Here is a 21,132-nt window from a genome sequence, read left to right on the forward strand (position 1 = left end):
GTCTTTGGCAAATGTGAACTCTAAGGGTAATCTCAAACACCAATCTACAGAGAGTGATAATTTCTTCAGTTGGCATATCTAAACTAGAGAACTCAATATCTACAGAAATATAATGGTTTATACTGCTGAGTCACCCTTGTTCCATTTCTGAAAGGGGAAGAACTAACAAAGATGGAGCCAGACTCTAGCTTACTCCATTTTTCCTTGTGATGTTCCAATCCCTTATAACTGCTTAGAGGCAGTTAAGCATTTCAGGGAAGAAGTAATGTTGGATCTAAACCATCCTGAATGCTCTGAGAGAGAGGCTCATAAATCAGCTTGGCTGTGGAGACATTTGGACTGGATGAATGGGCTCTCAGAATCATCTTAAGAGACAGCATTGAAGGAATGTGGGACCTGGCTATGGACAGACTGGAACATCTCTGGCATTTATGATTTCAATGGGATTACTTAACACTTTCTGCTTTTGGACTTTAGAATGGCTGGGAAAAAAAAAATTAAATACTTTGACAATTATGTGAGTTTCCTGATTGTCTAGTAGGTTAAAAACACTGTCTGTCTTAAGGGAGCAAGGAGACTAAAATCTTGAAAGTGGATATGAAGTAACATTGTCAGTGTTTTGTCTCTTCTATAGCATTCTGCTTGCCTTATATTTTATATCATACTCTATAGATCAATCTCTTTCAGATGAAGAATGAATATGAATGAGTATGATATAAAATATATATAACTCACTTTCCATTTATATACCGATTCCCAAATGATAAAACACTGAGGAAGGACTGAAGTAAATATGAATCTATAGAAAAATATGGGATGTGACTGTTTTATAGAGATGCTTTCCTAAAAATATATTGCTTCATCCAGTACCAGGGCTTTAATTTGCTTTTCAGTAGGCCTTTTAACTTAGAAAAAGCCTGATTATAGTTTTCCACATATAATTACAGCTTTAATTATTATGTTGACCTTTCACAGGCTAATTCAAAATTCCAGAAGTTACAAACACAGACCATGCATCAATTTATTATTATTTTTTAGCTAGAATGTCTGACATGTTCTAAGTACTGAACAAAACAACCTACTTATGGTTTGTGTATGTGTGTGTATTATGTATGGTTAGATGATCAAAAAAAAAAGCTGTTCCACAGTATTTCATAATACAGAGCAATCTTGTCCATATGTGTCAGTTAATTGCAGAGCTCAATTCTCTGAAAGCTTTCAAAAACCATATTGCAAGTTCCATATGTGTGTGTGTGGTGAATTCAGGCAGTACTGACTTGAATACTTGGCACATGCTGTTGTCTTTGACCAAAGGCTGACTATATGCCTTCAGAAGCAAGTTCTGTTTTCTAGGATTTACATCAGTTTTAAGACAATGACTAGCTACTCACAGCTAGTTTCAAGATGCAGTTTGGAATGCATATAATGCTGGCAATAATTGCAGATTTGCATGTTGATAACCTGTAAATATCTCTCTGCTTGAAGAGCAACCCTTTGACTCAAGTAGAAATAGATTAACAGTGCTGGGGTGCAAATGAGGTCCTAAGTTCTTTGGAAATGGGATCAGTGGTGACCATAATATTGGTCAGAATACTCCCTGAACAGCTCTAAAATTTGTAAGCTGGGCACAGTCCCTTTCCACCGAAGGATTTCAGAGGTATGGGCTGTAGCTATCTTGATTGGAAGATCACTGTACTTCAAAGAGTGTGTGACCCATAGCGCAGCTAAACTTCAAGCCTGTGCTGTGCCACGTTGTGCTGCACCTACGCAATGGTCTTCAGGCCTGCACTGTGCTGTGTTCGCCCCATGGGCACCGGGCTAGCCCAGCCATCTCTTTGTCACGGAGAACCTGCTGGCAGCTCCCACTCAGTCCAGGTGAGTACACCATCAGCATAGCCTTGCCTTTATCTGACAGTGCTATATAAATCCTTATAGTGACAGTGCTTATAAATCCTATAAGATCATGAATGACTATAAAAGGTAACCATCCCATGGATGGGACCTGCATGGCATGATGCACTGTGATCAGAGACCCGTTTGATACTGCACAACTCTGGGTTATCAGCATTTGGCAGGACATTAGGAATATCTGTATTATCTACTCTTTCTCTCTCTTTTTTTTTTTTTTCTTTTTTTTTTTTTTTATTATTATTATTATTTTTAATAGTGTTAATTCTTATAAATAGAATTTTAAATGGTAATTCACAAAGTCTGAGTGCCTTTCTTATGGGGTTCATAAATCAGCATCTTATCCTGTACTCAGATTGAATCAGTTTTTGACAGACAGTGCTGTCAAAAGTTCATTATACGTTGCCTGGAGATTGCCCCACTTAACTGATAGAAAAGGCTGGTTAGAATGTGATCGCCCCTCAGCTGGGCAGAAATCTAGGACAGAAATTCCCAGCTTTCATTTTCCCTAACACAGCAGGGCAACCTATTATTTCTGTGTGCAGCAAAACAGTTTAGAAAAGGCTAGATTTATGTTCCCCTTCTGATCATCTGAGAAGAGACAAACTTTCTGTGTTGTCAGAGACTTAACAAATTAACAGATTTGACAGCTGGAGTCATAATTAACTGAATGGGAACAATTAAAGACAAAGATCAATCCAGTTACCTGAACATTGTTTGTGCATTTTTTTAAATCTTGCACAAATTTAAATTTTACTGGCAGTAGTATTTTATCATACAAAAAAGAAAAAAAAAAAAAGAGATAAGAATGTTCTATCTTAAAAAAAATCAACAAATCAAAGCAAAACTAAAAAAACACTATACTTGAAAAACGTGTGCAAATAAAAATACTTATTGCTCAGGAAAAAGGAACAATGAAATGTATGTCTGACCAAACATAGCCTAGTCAAAAAAGTTCAAATTTATTGTTTGTAAAGAACCTGACCTTAAGTAGTTGAATAAAGTATCAACTTACTCATTTAAGGACACCTCTGTTTTCTTGTAGATTACTTTCATTTTTCTATGCATATTTTTATCTATATTTGACATTGTAATTATGTTTGTTTATTTTTACAAATGAGTACTGTATAAGTCATAGACTTTAAAAGCAAAGAACTATCTTTGGAAAGACAGCTTTGTAAACAGGGTCCTCACTATAAAAGTGAGGACACTGAAATGTAAAGAAAACAATAAAGGATGGTAATTTCTTAACTGAAGTGTTTTGATTCTTCATCTTTTTTAAATCTAAGGATTGCTGGGATACCCAGAGGGAGTTTCAGTAGCAAATAAGTAATAGATAATCTGGCACTTTTTAAATTCTGACAATTCCTACTTTGCACAGAACAGTCTAACTCTCAGTATTTCCTTGTCTTAGCTATATGTGTTTTCTCCTAAAGGAGGACTGTTGGTATTTAGGACTTTTAATGAGTAATGACCTGGCTGAGATGTGCAGCATCAGAGAGTATATCATAGGTTGTATTCCACAAGAGAGGAGTTAGAATTATCTCATAACAACCACATGTACCATGGGGTAATTATCTGTTCCTGGTCTAGTACTTACAGTAGCATCATCATTCACCAAATTAGTTCTTGCATTTTAAGGAAGCTACAAATTAGTGTGTTTAAGCTACAGACAAATATGACTACATGGAGAGGCCTCATGTTAACTTATTATTTTATTTTTTTTTAAGACATACGTTTCCTTTTGTAGCAAGTAGTTTGTCATGCCTACTTTTTTTTTTTTTTTTTTTTTTTTTTTTTTTTTTAAGTTGATATTTAGACTTGCTAATAGTTTAAGAAGCACAGTAATTGTGTCTTCCAGAAAGGATCATCTTGCTACACTCTCTTTTTGAAACCAAGCGCTAAAGAGATTGGAGTGGGACAGGGGAGTCTCTTTAGAAAGAATATTTTTATAGTAATAACATTCATAGCAATTGTTTTGTTTGTCCTCATTTATTGGGTAAGTTGTTGGGTGCTGTTGTTTGAATGTTATTTCTCAAAGTGCTCACCAAATGCTTAACCATTCTGCTTTTTTTTCCACTTTGGAGAGTATTCACCCTGAGCAGGACACATCTTTTGCAGGGATGTCCAGTCAGACTTTGTTAATCCACTTTTTAATCCACTTCTAGAAAGTGAAAATTCTCTCTCAATGGAAAATTCTCCAGTGCCTTGAGCACCTCCTGCCCTCCTTCTGCACTGATCTTGGTGTCCACAGGGCTGCTTCTCACTCCTCTTTCCCAGTAATTGTTGCACAGCATTTTTTTCCCTTTCTTAAATCCAATCTCCCAGAGGCCTAACCAGTATCACTCACTGGCTCAGTTATGGACAGCAGTGGGTCCCTGTTGGAGCTGGCTGGAGCTGGCTCTGATCTGACATGGAGCGGCTCCTCTGCTGTGCTCACAGAAGACACTCCTCCAGCCCCCTTGCTGCCAAACCCTTGCCATGTAAATCCAATACATATGGTCAGGGACACTTCCCACCAGACTAGGTTGCTCACAGCCCCATCTAGCCTAGCCTTAAACACTTCCGGGGATGGGACATCCACAGCTTGTGGAGAGGCCCCTGGTGGAGCAGGTGGATGTGGCCTGGAAGATGCTGAAGCCCATGGAGAGCCCCCACAGGAGCAGGCCCTGGGCCGGAGCTGCAGCCCATGGAGAGGATCCCACGCAGGGGCAAGGGGTCTGGGGGGACCTGCCATCCGTGGGGGACCCGTGGTGGAGCAGTTTGCTCCTGGGAGATGGACCCCATGGTACGGACCCATGTTAGAGTAGTTCTTGAAGAGCTGCTGCCTGTGGGAAGCCCACGTAGGATCAGTTTAGAAAGGACGGCATCCTGTGGGAGGGACTCTACATGGAGCAGAGGCAGAGAGTGACTGTGAGGGAGCAGTGGAGATGAAGTGTTAGGGACTGATCGCAGCTCCCATTCCCTGTTCCCCTGTGTCTCTTGGGGAGTGGATGTAGAAGGTGGTAGATGGTGGAGGAAGGTGGGAAGGTGTTTTTCATTTGCTTTTATTTTCTCAGTGCAGTAGTCTGCTTGTGATAGGCAATAAATTACATTAACCTCCCTATGCTGAATCTGTTTTGCCTATGATGATAACTGGTGAGTGATCTCCTCTCCATGTCCTTATGTCACCCTCTGAGCCCATTCCATCATATTTTCTCTCCCTCTTCCTCTGAGGAGGCAGAGTGAGAGAGCAGCTGTGGTGGAGTTCAGCTGCCAGCAGGGTAAAACCACCCCACCATAGCAGGGGGGTTGGAATTAGATGATCTATAAGGTCCTTTCCAATCCAAACCGTTTTATGGTTCTGTGATTCTGTGATATTCCATGTCTTATGGCATCATGTGCAGCAGTAAAGGGTGAGGGGAAAGAGAGAAGGGGGGACAACATGACATTTGGAGTGATGGCATTTGTCTTCCCAAATACCTGTTACACTTGATGAGCCCTGCTTTCCTGTAAATGGCTGAACATCTGCCTTCTGATTGGAAATAATGAATGGATTCAATTTTTTGCTTTGCTTTTGTGTGCAGCTTTTGCTTTACCAATTAAACTGTCTTTATCTCAGTTTTCTCATGTTTACCTTTCCAATTCACTCCCCCATCCCCCTTGGGGTGGGGAGTGAGTGAGTGGCTGTGTGGAGCTTCACTTCTTACTAGGGTTAAACTACAAAAACTTGTTATATGAACATAGAAAGGGAAGATAGTATGCATCCATTCATTTATCTGAATAGCTATTCAAAGTGCTCTGTCGTGAACTATGAACTAAGCCACTAACTACATTTTTTGATTGAATACTCTTAAATATCTTCTAGGACTAGTCAAAATAACTGATTTATTATTTTTATTTTTATTTTTATTTTTATTTATTTATTTATTTATTTTTAATGACCACATGTCTGCAAGCTCTGTTTAAATGGAAGCCAAAGATGATTAAAAATAAACCAATATATTTGTAATTTTCAGAAGGCTGAATTCTGTGACTATGTTTTCGTTAAGTAAAACCATCATTTTATGAAATGGGAATTAACAAAAGGCACTTAAAATAGTGCTTGGAGAAGGGACAGCACTAGTAAACTAGTTAAAAGCAGTTTTGTGTCAATTTTTAAGTTTTAAAAATCTGGTCAATTAATAACACTTCATCTATGTCCCATTAACTTGGGTCTATTAAGAGACATCTGAGCAAGTTCAGATGTTGAGAACATTGAACTTTAGATTTGATATTAAGATATGATCCTAGACAAAGTTATATCTATTTGCCTATTGATAAAATGTGAATATAAAATACAGGCTTATTAATTGAAGGACTGGAAAAGATATGTTCATATGATTGACTACTGCATGATTCAAAAGGTTTGGGACAACTAGAAATTGAATAGCTACAAGCAACTTGTAGCAAAAAAGATTCCAATGATTTTCTTGATGATGATCCTTGGAATATTAACAATACAAACAGATTGATCTTTCTGGTGAGACCTGTACTTTGATAAGTATTCGTTTTTAAACCAAGTCTTAGATTGACACAATATGCTAAAGGCCTTTTAACTACTTTATATAATTTTATTATTCATTTATCACTAATTCATCACCATTTGACATTCTCTGAAGTGGATTCAGGGGCCTGAAGTGGGATTCAGGTCCAGAAACCTATGTTGGTTTAACAGGTCTTGGATTCAGTTGGATTCAGGTCTATAAACACTTTAAGTCACACAGGGTTATACATGATGAAACTTAAAATGTATATTTTTTAAATTTGCAGTAAGAGATGGAGGAAAAATTCACATTTTAAAATGTGAAATAAAATTTGTGTATTAAAAATGAATTGCAACATGACAAATTTAGGTAATGTTGGTAATGTCTATACTTCCTTTTTTCTTTTTCTTTCTTTTTCTTTTTTTCTTCCTATGCCTACTTATACAAAACTTTTGAAAGTCTTCCATATCAATTAAACAAATAAATGGATAAGAATTCCTAAGCTTTTAGCTATGGATTCAGTTTGTCTATCTGTCAAAATAATTCACAGAACTTTTAAAATTTAGTTCAAATATCTTGATGGTAAATAGATATCATCTGAGTTCCTCAGATTAAGAAGTGACCTTGAGTGACTTATCTTTTACTCATGTCAAAGGCAATAAAAACATCTTCTAATACTATGTGAGCAATAGAAGAATAAATGAAAATATGAACATGTGACTAAGTGGGCTAGTCACTTAGTGATGTAGAGGATGCAGATAAGGCAGGGTTATTCTTTGCCTCTAGATTCATTGCAAGGTCTCCAAACCTTTGTGCCTAAACACAGTGTTCAAATAAAGGAACCACCAGCAGTGGAAGCTTATCGAGTCAGAGATCTCCACTAGTTTAAAAATGGTGTAGAGCTTTAAGGAATTCCCAGTGACAATAGAAAGGCAAAAAGGAAAAGTGTGATATAGGGAACTACAAGCCAATCAGCCTCTCATTTTGTCCATGAAATGGTGTTAAAATTAACATGAGCAAAGTTCAAAGATTTTTTGTAAGGACAATATACATCTATACACACATATATTTACACACAAACATATATTTCTGTTAGTGAAGTGTTAGTGAAATTCTTTCCTTCTTTCAATAGTAAATAAATAAAAATAAATTAAAAAAAATATTTTAATTAAATAAAATAAATGTAATTAAATTTAAATAAATAAATTTCCATAAATTTTTCTTTAAATAAATTTCCATCTTTTATTTTAACACCCTAGTTAGGAATACTTGAGGATAGTGGTTTTCTGATAGAAATGGCTATGATAAAAAGTATCTTGGAGATTTCCTTACTTGCCTTACTTACTTACATTGTAAACTGAATGTCAAGATATTCATAGAATGTGCCATACGTTATTTTTACTTTAAAGTGTGTGAAAAATGAAATATGGGAGAAGAAAGTCGGGCAAGAAATTCTTCTATTTTTGCCAGTGGGCAGAGAGATATTTTAATAGAATCTGTGGAATCTACTAATTTCATCATTTCACAGTCACCCAAATTCCTGTGAAATAAGTTCAAAGTATATACTAATTGTAGAATGCAGTGCTTTATATCCATTTAGGGTTGCTGATATGTATTCCATACATAACTAGTGTGAAAAAACTATTGTTTCTTGTCAGGAACTTAGAGACTGGAAGAATGCTACTTATGTCAGCATTGTGTTCTTTTTTTTAAAAAAAAAGACACCGAAAACATTTTTATAAATTGTGAGTCCCATGGGAAGTTAAGTCACAAAGGAAAGGCTTGTTTCTGAATTTGAGACTTCTTTACATGACCAGATATACTTTTCTCTCAAATTTATGTACATTATCTTAGTCTGGTAGCAGGTTTTACTTGAGTAACATGACAGAAGTGCAGCAGCAGTATAAGTTTCTTTGAATAAACCCTAGGTGGTCAGGCATTAAAAACTATATTTACAGAGAAGTAATAATCAGTGCTATTAGAACAATGGAGGCATAGTATCTAATCCTGAGCTGATAACAATTTACAAGTAATCAGTAGTTAGAAATCTTTTAATATATGATGTTCCTTCATATCAATTGAATGGTTGGCTGACCTATTTATTATTTTTTATGTAAAGTTTATTTTTTGAGGTTATTGAGGCAAGAGAAAAAGAATGACTCATACTATAAACAGCAAATGTAACTTGTCTATTGCAAAGGAGAGACTCAACATGTATAACATACTTCAAAGTAGTACTGAATTTTTCCCCCCAACAAGTGTTATTTTACTTTTTGATTTTTTTTTCTTTGAGAATTAGTGTATTTCGCATATCCAAGATGCTCAGTTGTTTTTCTTTTACCCACCTTGATGTTTTTACCTTCTATTTAAATTGCAATAAATCAAGTAAGACAATGTGACTTCTAATATTGAATGAGATGAGCGAGCCTCCATAGGGACTACAAGAAGGTGTTGTGGAGGTGTGCTTTAACAGATACGTTGACAGCTTTTTTTCTTTTTCTTTTTCTTTTTCTTTTTCTTTTTCTTTTTCTTTTTCTTTTTCTTTTTCTTTTTCTTTTTCTTTTTCTTTTTCTTTTTCTTTTTCTTTTTCTTTTTCTTTTTCTTTTTCTTTTTTTTCTTTTCTTCTTCTTCTTCTTCTTCTTCTTCTTCTTCTACTCCTCCTCCTCCTCCTCCTCCTCTTATAAGAGGAAATAAAAAAAAAACAATTGGACAACTTCTTCTGTAACAACTCATTAAAGAGTTGTTACAGAGAGATTTATTAAATCTCTTTAATAAAGATGTTATTAAAGAGATTGGAGGGAGTCTGGGCTGCAGTGGCCATGTCCTGGTTGAGTTTGTGATCTCAAGGACTATGGGCCTGATGAAGAACAAAGTCAGGACCCTGAATTTCCAAAAAGTGAACTTTAACCTATTTAAAGACATAGTGGATGAGATCCCCTGGAATACTGTCCTCAGGGACAAGGGAATTGAACAGATCTGGCAGCTCTTTAAGGTTGTTTTTCTTAGAACACAAGAACTCTCCATCTCCCTGTGTATGATAGCAGGCAGGGAGAGCAGAAAACCGGGATGACTGAGCAAGGACCTGTTGGTCAAACTGAGGCACAAGAAGGAAATGCACAAGCAGAGGAAGCAGGGATGTGTGGCCTGGGAATAGTACAGGGACGCTGTCTGGATGTGTAAGGATGGGATCAGGAAAGCGAAGGCACAGATAGAACTGAGCTTGGAAAAGGATGCAAAGAATCCTTTGGATTCTACAGGAGGGATTCTATAGATACAGAATATAGAAGATTATATAGATACATTCCTCAGAAAAGAAAGGCCAAGGAGAGTGCACCCCCTCTGATGGATGAGGAGAGAGAACTGTTAATGGCAGACATGGAGAAAGCCGAGATGCTCATCAGCTTCTTTCCCTCAGTCTTCACTGCTTGTCAGGCTTCCCATGTCTCTCATTTACCTGAACTTCTAGGAGAGAGCCGAGGGACAAAAGTCCCTCCCACTGTAAGTGAAGAGTGGGTTTGAGACCACCTGATGAAACTGAACAGGAACAGATCTATGGAGCCTGATGATGTGCATCCCAGGGTCCTGAGGGAACTGGCTGATGCAGTTGCCACTCCACTCTCCACCATATCTGAAAAGTTCTGTCAGGTGAAGTCCCTGGTGACTGGAAAAAGGGAAGCATTGCTCCCATTTTTAAAAAAGGTAGAAAGAAGGACCTAGGGAACTACAGTGAGACTCACCTCTGTGCTGGCAAGATCATGGAAAAGATCCTCCTGAAAGCAATGTCAAGGCACACACAAAACAAGGAGGTGATCTGAGACAGACAGCACAACTTCACCAAGGGCAAATCATGCCTGACCAATCTGGTAGCCTTCTATGCTGGAGTGACTGCATCAGTTGACAAGGGAAGACCGACTGATGTCATCTACCTGGAGTTCTGTAAGGCCTTTGACACAGTCCCACATGACATCCCAGTCTCCAAATTGGAGAGAGATGGATTTGAAGGGTGGACCATTCGGTGGATAAGGAAATGGCTGGGAGGTCACACCCAGAGAGTGATAGTCAATGGCTCTTTGTCCAGGTGGAGGCTCATAGTGTGTGGTGTCCCTCAGAAGTCTGTCTCAGGAAGAGCATTGTTTAATATCTTTCTCAGTGGCATAGACAGTGAGATCAAATGCACCCTCAGCAAGTTAGATGACACGAACTGAGAGGTGCAGTTGATACAACGTAGGGAAGGGATGCCACCCAAAGGGACCTGGACAAGCTTGAGAAGTGGGTCCACATGAACCTACTGAGGTTCAACAAGTCAAGTGCAAGGTGCTGCACCTGGGCCAGGGTAATCCCAGACATGAGTACAGACTGGGAGAAGTCATTGAGAGAAGACCTGCTGAGAAAGAATTGGGAGTTCTGGTGGATGAAAAGCTTAACATGAGCCAGAAGTGAGCTTTTGTGTCCAGGAGGCCAACTGCATCCTTGGCTGTATCAACAAAGAAGTTGATAGAAGGTCAAGGGAGTTGATTGCTCCCTCTGCTTTGCCTTTGTGAAGCCCACCTGGACCGGTGAATCCAGATCTGGAGCCCTCAGCGCAAGAAGGTTGTTGATCCTTCTTGATCAAGAGTGGCTCCAGAGGAGGGCCACAAAGATGGGGCTGGAGCACCTCTCCTATGCCCCATCTGTGTTCAAGGCCAGGCTGGATGGGTCTTTGAGCAACCTGATCTAGTGGGTGGCATCCCTGCCCATGGCAGGGGGATTGGAACTAGACGATCTTTAAGTTCCCTTCCAATCCAAGCCATTCTATGATTCTACAAACTTCATGAAAAACACACTTGTAAAATGACCAGATTTTAAAAATTATATAAGACAGCTAGATAAACTTAACAGACTGAAACTAGTAATGTAATGTAGCATTGTAGTCACATTAAGTAATTTCCACAAACAAGAAAAAGGTATAAAATTGAATAGGCCAGGATGGATTTACCAAGGAAAAATCAAGGCTGACCAGCCTGATGGCTTTTTGTAAAGAGATGCCTAGGTGTGTGGACCAAGGGAAAGCAGTGAATGCATGACAGCATCTATTATTTAAAAGATATGTAAAAGTCAGTATTTCATATGTCTCTATATGACTTTCCAAATCCCCGTTCTCCTTTATCTCTCTCCTCCCCTACAGCATGGTTAATCATAAGATTTCTACTTTTCAAAGCTTTCACATTACCAATAACCATGTATACTTACACATATGAGTATAAATTCACGTGACAGTGACTAATGGATGATTGTATTTTTTTGTGCAGTTTATTGTGCTGTCTGTAATGTCAGTCATTATTCTATCTGACATGGATAGCATTTTCAGTCTGATGTATTTAAAATTAATGAGGCATTTCTTCTCTCTGTGAAGATGCTAATAAAGAAATTTTTCCCCTATGAATTATGTAAATTAATTTATAAACATTAACATAATTTTCAGAGTTTTGTGTTTTTCTTTTTTCCTAGCAATTCATCCTAACATTTAGAAGTTGAAAGAGCTTCAGTGAGTGGAATACTAAACTTAAAAAAAAAGACTTTTAAAAAAGTAAATGAAATGGTGTCAATCTTCAGGGAATAAAAATGATTTAATGATATGCACCAGCTTTTCAAAGTAGAAAAACAAATTTAAGGTTACAGAAATGTATTAAATGGAAGAATTTACTCATTCAATTATGTGCATAACTAAGTGTGGTTTTGAAAGCTCTTTTTCTTTCTTTCTTTCTTTCTTTCTTTCTTTCTTTCTTTCTTTCTTTCTTTCTTTCTTTCTTTCTTTCTTTCTTTCTTTCTTTCTTTCTCTCTCTCTCTCTCTCTCTCTCTCTCTTTCTCTTTTTCTCTCTTTCTTTCTCTCTTTCTTTCTCTCTTTCTCTCTTTCTCTCTCTCTTTCTCTCTTTCTCTCTTTCTTTCCATGAGAATATTACTGGTATATTGATAAATAATTGCAGTTCTTGGGTAACAATCTTGTATATTAGAATTGTGATGCATGTAGTCATATATTTTTCTTCTCATATATGTGTGTTGATAAAGAGGCATGTGTGTGACCATTACTGAGTTCAGACAATCACATACAAAATGAATACAACAAAGGTAACCAACAGATTTCCAAGTACTGTGAACTGAAACAGTATTCACCTTGAATTGCAATTGCTTCAATTGCAGATTTGGTTAAACAGCTCACAAGATAAGAGAAGAAGAACTAGAGACAGAAAAACCTTGAATACAAAAGTTTTGAATACAAAAGTAGTGTGTATCTTTTCATTATTTGCAAATAATTTTACCAACTTGCTGCTTATTATGGTAACATTTTGACATAAAAAAGGGAAACGCTCTTCAAATCCTGCCTCTAAATATCAAAATTGGAAGTCAAATTCACCCTACTATCTTCTATTAAGGTGTGTGTATGTAAGAGAAGCAGTAGAATATTGTAACTTCATGCAGTCTTTATGTATAAACATGTTTTGAGGCAATGAAATATCTCAGTTTTACTCATTTTTGATAATTTATTTTTTTCTAACAAAACTATTTTCAGTACAGATAACTGACATATTCCACTATACTTGCACTTGTGAAAATATTTTATTTTCCATCTTTTCTTGTTTTCATACGGTAACCCTTTTAACTGAGAATCTCTGACATTGTTCCAGATTCTTGATTTCAGTGCAGCATGGCACACCAGATTAACCTGTTGGTATTCTTTGATATTTTGTGAAAATTCAGTTCAATTGCACTGCAGTGTCTTACACTGGTTTTGAGCACAGCCTCTTCACTCTTATAGAATAGCTACAAAATTATTTCTAGGAAATAATACAAGTTCAGCCATGCTGCAAGCTAGCCTGCTCTTAACTATATGCAATTGGTGGACTTACTAGCTTAGATGTAGTACTATGTTTGATACAATTTGAGGTCTCTGGCTAGGAGCTGGCTTGAGGCAATAGTATGCCTGACAAGTATGTCTGCATTTAATCACATACATATTCTTATGCTTGCAGTTTTTGCAAAAATATTTGGCTAAGAATAGTTCCATTTTTGTAAAATATTTCATTCACCATATACTTGCATATGTATATCTACACAGACTTGCAAGTATGTATTTGATTTGACCTGGATGATAAGGTTTTCTATTTAATGATTTATGCAACAACATCATTGATCTGAGCTTAAAGGGTGAGTTATTTAGTCATTATTTAATTTGCATATGAAATTATTTGCACTTGTAATGCCACAGTACACACTGGAGCATATACTAACCTTATGAAAAGGCAAGTAAATAATCTGAGTTTTAACATGCAGAAATTCTAGCAGGGATGTGTAGGATGACTGACACTTGGATGAATGTTTTATGCGTGGGTAAGTCAGTCTTACTAGTGATAAAGCAATCTAAATTACTTCAGTTCTCATCTTCTTCCATCACTTTCTGAAGCGTCCAGAAATACTGACAAGTTATTTCACAGTTTATTTGGAAGGGTCTGGAATAATTCATGCCAAAAGAATTGCAGAATATGTTTCTAGAAGACTCTGCATCAGTGGAGTGCAGTATCTGTGAGGAAATTGTTGCTCCCAGATACGGCTTTTCATTTTGGTGGCCGACAATAAGTAACCTTGAGCACTCCAATCCTCTGAGATGACTTTGTAATGAATTAGCATCCAAAAAGGATTACATACTTAACTCCCATCGGGTGTCTGACCGGAGTTTTTTGCAAACTTGTAAACTTCAAGGAGAGTAAAATTATAAAAGTCCTATAGGTTTTTATTTTTTTTTCTCTCTTCTTTTTTTTTTTTTTTTTTTTTTTCAAAGTACTTGAGGATTTTGAACCCCTGCACCACGTAGAACGTACATACAGTCTTCTTTTTCCTCATCTTTACTTTTCTGTAAAGCCTGTCATTCCTTTCTAAATGTCATTTTGTACAGCTGCCAGCTATACAAGCATAAATGCAAAATAACTCCTCTAACTATTACATTTACACTGAATTTAGATGATCCTGTCATTGAAACAACATCTGAACTACTACACTCCTATTTAGTTCTGCCAAACAGTTTAGAGCAATGATGTGTATAGAGAAGACTTTTCTGCTAGACATTTGCTAATTTATCTTTGTTGCTCTGTATGCGTAATTATGCAAATACCACTTTTGGAAACTTATTACATTAATTATAGAAGAGAATAAAGGTGATACAATGCTCTCACTAACTTAAATATACAATAGGCATTAGAGTTTCAATGGTGGAAGTGAGAGTAGAATTTATGATGGTAATATTTCTAACCTTCCTAGGAATACTCCAAATAAGCAAAACATAAAATGAGCTGGAAGCATCATCTACCTTTATTATGGGCTTCATCATTCCATACCATCTCACTTCAGTCTTTTAGTATTCTCCTTTTGCCATGTTGAGTTCAATCTATAAACTATTTAAGAGAGAGGACTGTCTCTTCCAGATTGGAAAATCTTCCTGTTTTCCATCTTCTAAAGCTTCTCAGTAAGAAATATAATTTAATACACTGAATTAAAAAATCAACTCCAGTTTGGGTGTTGATTCATTTGTCACGTTCTCCAGCCCTTGACCATCCCAGTATGGTGACCCTCCACTGCATCTGTTCCTGAATTGCACCATCATACTTGTACTGGAGAGCCAGAGTATGCATGTTTTTGTCCTTCTTTGCTTCAAAGTCACAGTGATGCCTCATGTTCAAACTATCTTCTACTAGGACTTCCAGATCCTTTCCTGCAGAACTTTTGCTCACGCAGTCAGCCCCCAGCCACTAGTGTTGCAAAGGGTAACTCCTGCCATTTACTGAACATTGCCCTTGATATAATTGAATGTTTGAGGTTCTGATCAGCCTATTTCTCCAGCCAATCGAAGTCTGAAGAGCAACTCTGCCCTACAGCGTATTGATTCTCCCTCCCCCCACACACCACATTTTAAACTACAAACTGCCTAAAAGTGATATCACTGTCCTACCATCCAGCTTGTTAATAAACACTTTAAACAGTAATGGTCCCAGTACTGGTTCCTGAGGGACCCAGTAGTTATTGGCTTTGTGCTGACTTTGCACCACTATATACAGCACTCTCAAATTTGGCAGTCCAAAAAGTCTTGGAATTTTTCTATATACTTCATGGTCTCCTTGTTCAGCCCATATTTCACTAGTTTGATGATAAAGAGACTATAGGAGACTCTCAAAGGCCTTTCTAAATTCAAGGTATACACATTCACTGCCCTGCCCTTATTCACTATGCCCTTTGTCATAAAAAACAAGTTGATCATGCATGACATCCCCGTGATACACCTATACCAGCTGCTTTCAATTACCTTCTTGTCTTTCATGTGTAAAAAGTGTCTTTTAGGAGGATTTGTTTCCATAGACTTCCCAGACACTGAGGTAAAGCTGACCAGCCTGTAGTAATCTGGATTGACATTTCTGTTTTCCTTGAAGATAGTTGTGGCCTTTACCTCTTTCCAGTATCAGGAACATTTCCTTGATGTCACTTTTCAAAGACAGTAGAGAGTTGACTTGCATTGACATTGGCCAGCTCTTTAAACACCACTTTTGGTACCTGGGACTTGTGCATGTTCAGATAGGTTAAATTGTATTGAACTGTTTTCTATCACATTGTTACTATCTTTTCTTTTGCTACTGATGTATACACATTTGTTTTTGCTTTTCTAGTTGTCTTGTTACTTTCAGTTCCAGGTGAGCTATGTTTTCCCTGACTCCATTCCTACATGTGCAGGCAATGTCTTTGTACTCGTGTCCATTTTCTGTGTGCCTCCACTCTCCATCTAAGCTCATACAGAAGCTCGATGTTCAGCCATGCTGGCTTTTTGCCATGCTTCCTTGCCCTCCTGCACACTGAAAAGGGCCATTCCTGTGGTCACAAAAGACTGTCCTTGAAAATCAGCCAGCTCTCCCATGCCACTTTTCTTTCTGAGATAGTTTCCCATGGGATGCTGCTAAGCAGGTCCTTGAGGAGGCTAAAACTTGCTTTTCTGAAGTCCAGGATTGTAATTCTGTCAGTCTTACCCACTTCCCTTAAAGTCCACAGTCTCAGGGTCATTTCAGATCATTTTCTAAGGAGATTGTGATTTGAAATACCCTTAATAAGATTAACTGTTGCTAAAAGCTACAGTGAAACTGATACTGTGAAAGTATTAGAGATAATTAAAATTAGTTTACTAGAGAAATATTTCTTACAAAAATATTGAAAGCTGCTTTTTTAAATTTTATTTATTTATTTATTTATTTATTTATGTTCTTATGATTGATGACTTGGCTTTTCCCTCCTACCTTTTTTTTTTTCCAGCATACAGCAGAAATGATCAGTGTTTCTTGGTTTTAGCTGCTCTTTCTGTTGAGGAATATATTAATGTATTTATGAGGATTATTATTATTTTTAATATATTTTCCAAACACCCTCCTCATATTACTTTGTGGTTTCTAGTATATTTTTCTTATGTCCCTCTGCTTACCCTACTGATTTTCTTCAATTTGTAGCTCTTAATTTGCATTTAGTAGCATTGCTATCCTTTTTTTCCATTCCTTTTATGCTTTTAATTTATTTTCACTGTTAACCTAGTGTGATTTTTCAATCCAGTCTGATCTCTTCTTTGCACACTTTAAAAAAAATCTTATGTGATTTCTGTATATCGGAGCATTTGTTTCCCTTCTCTCTTTCTCTCTTTTTTTTCCCCTTCCTCCCTTCCTCCCTTCCTTCCTTCCTCTTGCTGAATTTGTGAAAGTTCTAGTTCTTAAAGCACCATGTCTGTGAATTTCAGCAAGACATTTTATTTTATTATTTTTTTTAATTAATTTTTATTTTTGGACTGAGATTAAATGACAATCACTTGTTTCTGAAATCTCACAAGTTTTCCTAAGGGAAGGAGTTTCTTCAAACCCTCTTAAAATAGAGAAGAGATATCTCAGTGTTTTACTTCTTACTGAGTATCAGATATGAGGTACTGTGAACACTTCAGTAATGAAAAAGTTTGATTATCTTGTACACTAGAGGAATCACTGTGAGACATAAATCTATAGAAAACCACTATTTAGGGTCTGCCACTCCCAGAATCACTTGTCAGCACAGTGATGAATTCCTGTTCTCAGGAAAGAAAGGTGTGGGATGTAGAACTACTCCAGCAGATAGGAAGTTTGAGATCAGAGGGTTTGTCTAGGTCAAATAGTTCTTAGAATTTTAATCTCTAACTTATGGTAATGTTGAATAAAAAATGTTAATGAACCAATACTGACCATGTTGGAATCACTTCCAATAATATAAGCATTTTTTACTTATTACAGGTATATGTTAAAGCACTTTGCATTTCCTGAATTCCATCTGCCCTGATAGCTATAAAGGACAACAGCAACTCTGAATTGCACAAACCTCATAAGAGCACTGAAAGGTAAAATGGGATATGCGGTTTGGGAATCAGCTGGCCAAACAGCTGATACCTGCTGAGTTGATGAGGTAGGTCAAGTGAAGTTTAAATTGACTCTAAATGTTAGGGCAGGCTGAGGTTTTTTCTCCTCTCTCCCTGTCATATTTCAGATGCTGACTGCTCAGGCATGAAATTTTGATTCAAGCACGGGTGTGGGTTAACAATTCCTGTCTGCAGGAGACCTGTCTGCAAGAGGAGGAGTATTATGTCTTCAGTGGGTACTGGTTATTCTCTGGATAAATTGTCAGTATTGCATTCAAATGCTTAGTTAAGGTTTAAACTGAAATTTTCAAAGAACATTCATGTTTTTAAGGAAACCAAAGTATTTCTTAGCTATATTTATCCAAGATACATACACCTTCATTCTTAAGATGAGACAAAATGTACAGTTTGTCATTATGATATATATACAGCATATTATGAGAAAATCTATGTAATTTTTACTAAATGTAGTAACTGAATTTCATGAAATGCAAGGCATATCTCTACATATCTCTTTTCTACCTTTGGACCTTCTAATATATTTCATTTTGATCTCAGACTTCAAGGTGAAAGCTTCAAAATCCTTTCTCATAAACCACAGTAATTCTCATAAGAGAATTACTGTGGTTTATGTATTTGAACAATACCATATTTTAAATATAAGGACAAACTTATCTGTTTCTTTATGATGTTTATGATGTTGATAATGGCTTTACCATTCAGTGGGACAACCCCAGATTTACCTAAAATTATGCTAAATAAACCCACCTGCTACAAAAAGCAGTACAAAATAAAAATATTAAAACATGAACTTTTGATGGTAAAATGGTAGTGTAAATTAGCTTAAGAAAAATAGAAAACAGATCAAAGCTACTTTTTTTTGTTGTTTGTTTGTTTTCCCCAGCATATAGAATGAGATATAACTGATTCTATGCTATTTATGTCTTTTAATTTGATCTGTTTCATTGCACATTTTCTTTTTTGTCCAGTTAGTAAGTTTAGTACCATACTAAATATTATATAAACAATAACTTTTTTTTAAAAAAAAAAAAAAACACTCATATTTTATCATCGTGTTCTTCCCCACTTTTTGTGTCATCTCCTTTTTACAGAGATTAACACAGATTCAAACTAGATTATTATTATTTTGATTATTCTACAAGACAGAAGAAGAATGCATGATAGAGAATATACTGTTTTTTGCCATTGAAGAACAATGTTTGGGGTTCTCTATTCACTTGCACTGCTGCAATTATTTAGAAAGAAATGTATTTAACCACTACCAAGTAGCCTAAGGATAACACTTGTGGTACAGGAAGGGATGGTGCTTAGTTTCTTTTTCAGTTGGTTATAGAATTGCTTTGGTTCTTTCCAAAATTGATTTTGAAAAAAGTTATGAAGTAGAAATCCACAATGTATTTAAAGTATATGTTCTATTCTACTAAAAGCATAACACATTTTTATATATTGTCATCGATTCTCGATGCAAATATGCCTTAGGAATAAAATGTGAAAATTTTATTTGGTATTGTTAATATTTTGAAGAAGGTTTCATAAATGACTGTGTTCTATCATTTTATAGACAGATTAATACACTAAATTCCCCCCCACCATTATTTTCTGGAATACAATGGAAATCATAAATAATAATAATAAAAAAATAGTGCACTTTTAGCTACATAGGGCAAAATTTTCACATGGAGGACTTCTTACTGTTGGTTGCCACTTTCTGCTAATGACCAATACCATGATCTTGGTATCCTTTAAAGAACAAATTTTTTACAGGCATAGAACTGAGAAAGCTAATCTGGGAAGACTATTTCAATTATTACAAAAATTGAAATAAACTCTATAAGGAAAAAAAAAAAAAAAAGGAAAAGAAATCATAAATCTTTGTTTTTCTACCTATCAGTATAATGACAACACCGAACTTTTTCAGAATGAATATTCCATTTCAAATAATAAAGACAAAAAATCCCAGAGATCATTTGAAGAAATTCTCAATGAGTTTAGATCTGATGATATGCTTCATAAAACCGAGGTTGTTATTAGCATATTTTTCAACACAAAGTGTTGTTTTTCTCAGATAACACTTCAAACCTTGAACCAGAAAACACTGAAGGACTAAATAGGGATTTATTGTTCTGGATGTGATGAAAGAATGATAAAAGTCTTAAAGATACAGATAAATTATGATTTCTCCTTGAAAAGATCTCTTGGGGTGCTTGCAATAACACATTCTCTGGAAAACTATATTATTGCAATGATTACTCAACACTGTTATTCACGGGTAAGAAGTAGCTTCATTGTTCAATGAAGTAAAGAAAGATTTCTCTCCTATGCTTAAAACCATGCATCTGATGCAAGCTAAACCTATCATGTCAAACTGATAGACCTCTGGGTGAGAGGATTAGACTGACCCATTACTATAGAGGCGAATTAAGCATATGTATCTATGTATTGTATTGCATTCATTCTCCTTTTGCTTTGATTTTTATGTGGTAGAAGTACAGGCAAAGACTCAAATCCATATTTTCACCAGATTCCACAAACACCTCTGTGGATTTTGAGCAGAAATGTCAGTAAGAACATTGTCTACCATTTTAAATGGTAATTTGAAGGGAAAAGTAGAGGGCTCAGAAAACAAGCATTTTGTATTGTGATTTAAGTAGTAGAATAACCCATGTATTAAGAAATACAGAGAAACCAATGCAAAAATACCTACTTAATTTTCAATCTTATAAAAATGATCAAATGACAAATTTACAGCAGGATGCACTTGACATATAAAAATAATTACCTGAAGAAGAGAAAATCTGCCTGACATCCCTGCTTTCAAGCTGTCTGCCACACTGGCAGTAATGTGGAACAGTATAACTTTTGTGTTCAACTTCAGCAAATATCAAGATGTAAAGTGTAACACAGAGTTTATACTGTAATGCCAGTTTTATGAAACTAAGTGGCAATCTCAGATTTTATGCATCAGTAGGACATTGATTGATGGTTGCAGGTCTCCAAAAATAAATTTGCCTTAACTTTATTGCTGTTTATATGCATGTCATGAACAATAGTGTAGGACTGCAGCCAAAGAGGAAAAGGAAAAAAAAGACACCCTCTCCCTAGCCCCCAAGATTTTTATTGCCTCATCTTATTTTCTGTAATTTTAGAGGCTTTAAAAGGGTGAAATAAACCCTTGGCAGTTCTACTACCTCAGCGCTAGCTTTTATGTTAACTTCTAATATTATAAATCATGGCAACTGTGTAGCTAGGTATTACCACTGCATA

The 21,132-nt window shown here is 36.2% G+C and overlaps 1 long non-coding RNA gene across 1 annotated transcript in view; it reads left to right on the top strand.

Moving 5' to 3' along the window:
- The first annotated feature begins 1,338 nt into the window (after positions 1–1,338).
- The window catches only part of LOC106018797 (uncharacterized), a 34,341-nt gene continuing 14,547 nt past the window's right edge, over positions 1,339–21,132 (top strand). Inside the window, exons 1-3 of the long non-coding RNA XR_005262912.2 lie at positions 1,339–1,875; positions 17,726–17,829; positions 17,976–18,079. This is a non-coding gene — a long non-coding RNA (uncharacterized lncRNA). The remainder of the gene's footprint in view (positions 1,876–17,725; positions 17,830–17,975; positions 18,080–21,132) is intronic.

The sequence above is a fragment of the Anas platyrhynchos genome, chromosome 1, assembly GCF_047663525.1.
Source record: "Anas platyrhynchos isolate ZD024472 breed Pekin duck chromosome 1, IASCAAS_PekinDuck_T2T, whole genome shotgun sequence".
In the NCBI taxonomy this organism is placed as follows: Eukaryota; Metazoa; Chordata; class Aves; order Anseriformes; family Anatidae; genus Anas; species Anas platyrhynchos.